The sequence below is a fragment of the Panthera leo genome, chromosome A1, assembly GCF_018350215.1.
Source record: "Panthera leo isolate Ple1 chromosome A1, P.leo_Ple1_pat1.1, whole genome shotgun sequence".
Lineage (NCBI taxonomy): Eukaryota > Metazoa > Chordata > Mammalia > Carnivora > Felidae > Panthera > Panthera leo.
The window spans coordinates 164,413,242-164,417,056 of NC_056679.1; the positions used below are offsets into that span (position 1 = coordinate 164,413,242).

Consider the following 3,815-nt stretch of genomic DNA (forward strand, 5'->3'; position numbering starts at 1 on the left):
TATGATGTAGTGTTCTTTTGTATATATATATGTATATACAATATGTATATTGTATATGTATATTCTTTTTCATTCATCTGTTGATGGGCAGTTAGGTAGCTTTTATATCTTGGCTATTTTAAATAATGCTGCAGTAAACATAGGGGTACATATATCTTTCTGAATTATTTTTTTTTCATTTTCCTTGGTAAATACCCGGAAGTAGAATTACCAGATCATACAGTATTTCTATTTCTAATCTTTTGAGGAACCCCCATAGTAGTTTCATGGTGGCTTGTTTTTTCTTCAATCAAACTTTCTCAATATTAATTTTTTTTTCACTTCTCAGATTTTTGATTGTCTATTGGTATTAAGTTTCATGCTATTGATGTTTTTAATCCCTTATTTGGGTCTTGGTTATTTTGTGAGAAAGTAGAAGAGGCTAATAGTCATATGCTGCTGGCTTGAAAGCCATGATCATGCTTTCACATTTTTGTCATCATATGATTATATTTAACAATACACTATATTTTACTGCTTTTAATTCTATTATATTTAAACAAAGATCTATATTGATAAAATTATATATTAATAACCTGAAGAAGTGCCATCCTAGAAAGAATTGAAGATCCACAAGTCACATAATAATGTCAATTGTAGTGTGATTAGGAAGCCTGAAAGGAAATTGTGATCAGTACTCAAGTACTGTCAATTAAATTCAAATATGAATAATAATAGTGCAGCATTAGTTGGATTTATGTTGTATATAAAATAAAAATACTGGTAAAATTTTATGTTTCATTATAATAAAAGTAGCTCTTAGAGATGTATCTCTAACATTCTTTTTTAAAAAAAATTAATGTTTTTATTTTTGAGAGAGAGAGAAAGAGAGAGAGGGAGAGAGGGAGAGAGAGAGAGCGTGAGCAAGTGGGGGAGGGGCAGAGAGAGAGGGAGACCCAGAATCCAAAGCAGGCTCCAGGCTCTGAGCTGTCAGCACAGAGCCAAATGCAGGGCTCTAACTCACAGACCACGAGATCATGACCTGAGCCAAAGTCGGATGCTTAACTGACTGAGCCACCCAGGCGCCCCTCTAACATATTCTTAAGGTCCCCAAAATGGATCTGAATCATACCCAGTATATGATAAATTACAAAAATAAGTAAGTTTGGGGAGTAAATGAAGTAGAACCTGTCTGAATCTAAATGTTTTGGTATCATACTACTGCCACGTCCTCTAGCACACTAAAATATTTCTATGATTGGTGTTGTAATAGCGACTTTTTTTTCTTATTTATGTAAATCTAAAATTGACAAATAATAGGTAGCCAGAATAAAGATCCTTGAGCAATGTATTTTAAGTTTCCAGTCATCTATACCTCAGGAATTAAACAATAGCAGTGTTTATGTTTTAGTTATTTTAGAAATTTGGTCTATTGTGTACTCATCATTTAGAGATGCATATAACAATATACTTCTCTCCAAATAATATAGTTTGGAAACATCTACAATAGTACATGCCTTTTTTTCAAATTTTTGTTCAGTAATTAATTTTCGAAAAAAGTATTGGGTAAGGAGTATAGCTCTATATTAATCCTATTTCTTTAAACAGTTTGCTACTGTGCCAGTTGAAGAGAGATACACTTAGTATATTTTAGTAGCATTGTGTCAACACCTCAATGTGTTTTCATAGTAATGTAATGCTTGCCTTACTAGGAGGCAATAATAAATGAGAGAAGCGTTAAGAGTAATAACAATTAGAAAACATACCTTTTATATAAAGACCTTTCTAAATTTATGTTTAAATTAAACTACATGAGAATTATAATACATGTTTAAATAAATTTATATTTAAATTATACTTATAATTTAAGTAAAATTATTTATATTAATAATTTATATTTATTATTTGTATGTAATTATAATACAAATATAATTCACAATATAATTATATTTATGACAATCCCATGAATTGGTATTTACTTAAGGAAGTCCTAAGTCAATAATATTTGCTGTAGTAAAAAGGGATAATAACTTCTTATATATTATTGCATTTAACTATAAACTGCATTATTTTTGTGACAAATGTGAAAAATTGTAACTGTCTCTGACTGCCTCAAAAGTGAATACTGTCAAAGTAATTTTTACATTTTGCATTCATACCTTAATGTGTTATATATGATGGGCCTATTTTTAGGTCACATATATTTCTGTATTTAGCTTGAATTTAATATTGGCAATAAAACTTGATCTTGTAGTGGAAGTTGACAATAAATATTCTTTGCAGCCAACTAGATTTTGACATACAATTAAGGAGAGCCTCACAGTGTAATTTTCACATAGATCAATAACATTAGAATCTCAGCACAATTCTGCCTCTGCTAATACAAATGAAGGCTTCATTTTAAATTAGTTTAGCTAAAATGGAATTACTCAAGTAATGTTAGATAAAATATCTTTCTTTAGCCAGTGTTGAGGACTTCACATAAGAAAAGACAAATATTTAAGCAACAATTTAATCATGCATTTTTTGGCACTTATTAAAGTTATGACACAGATAGTTTGTTATACAGAAAAAGGCTAATTTTATAATACATAAGCAAGTAGATTATTGGATTTGTTCATTGACAAAGATATGTTTAGCTTTTGCATAGTAAGTCCAGCCTTTATTTTTTTAACTATAATATGTATCTGTATGTTGAAAACATCTGGAGACAAGGGATGAGGAAAGGATAGAATAACGTCTATCCTGACAATGACTCTGTTTTTTATTTTTTTTATTTTTATGTCCCCATATTTTCACAAAATTCTAATTTTCTGAATCAGATTTTGTCTATCTAAATTATACTTTTTCACTTAGAATCCACATTATCCCCTTTGTTCATCTGGAGGTACAGAGGGAAAAAAAGAGACAATGTAGTCATAAAATGAAGCCTTTTCAATTGAGCTATGTGTCAAGAACCTGCAGTCACTAGTGAAAAATACATTAAATAAAAAATATAAAAGATAGCAGTTCTAGAACATTTAGTAAAACCTGCTTAGCTGGGATTTAAATTCAGGAGTTCTGACTGCAGAATCCATATGCTCAACCACCATGCTATGTACAACCTCTCTGATCACTTTTTATGTCCACTGAGGCCTTTAATGATGATATACTTTCCACTTTACTAATTAGTATTAGAAAACTCATGTTACTTTCACGTGTTTAATAGCATGCAAGAAGATTTATATCTCAATAGGCTGTACAAAAATGTGTAGTGACTCTTTCAAAGTCTGGCTGTCAGGGCCATAGGGAATGTGTATTTGATTGAGCAATGAGTGTTTCTTGTTAAGACTATGGAAGTTGTGAAATCAGTTTATTTTTCCTTTCTTCTGAATCTTTTCATGTGTCAGCTGTAATGCTGTTTGAATGAAAGACATTTGATTACCATCTATGTTCTTCCCTAAAACTGAATGGAGAGCTTTGTGGAAGATTGGCAGGCTTGAATAGTGGACAGTTTTGACATTGGCAGTGTTGCAACAGGAGAGAACTTGCAATTCCTCTGTTCTATGGTTGTCAAAGAAGAATTTAGTGCCAAGCTTGGCATAAGTTTCAGAGCTTTTTACTTTATGAATTACTGATTCCCTAAGAAGCCTAAGCCATCTCTTTCTTTTCCAAGAAGGTGGTCCCGTTGTTCAACTAGTTTAAGAGACTGTAGTGGTTTGTCATGGTCTTTTCATTTGGATACCAATACCAATCATATTTTTCTCTGTGACATAAAAGACCTTAGAGAATATAGAGAATATATATGAATCCCACTCAATCCTATTCAAAATCTGTATTATTAGAAAATGCTGTCT

At 31.0% G+C, this 3,815-nt stretch overlaps 1 non-coding gene across 1 annotated transcript; it reads left to right on the plus strand.

The window, feature by feature from the left end:
* Positions 1 to 3,111: 3,111 nt before the first annotated feature.
* Positions 3,112 to 3,217, plus strand: LOC122203036. The gene has a single exon (XR_006195035.1). It is a non-coding gene; the product is annotated as a small nucleolar RNA snR87 (small nucleolar RNA).
* The last annotated feature ends 598 nt before the right edge of the window (positions 3,218 to 3,815 follow it).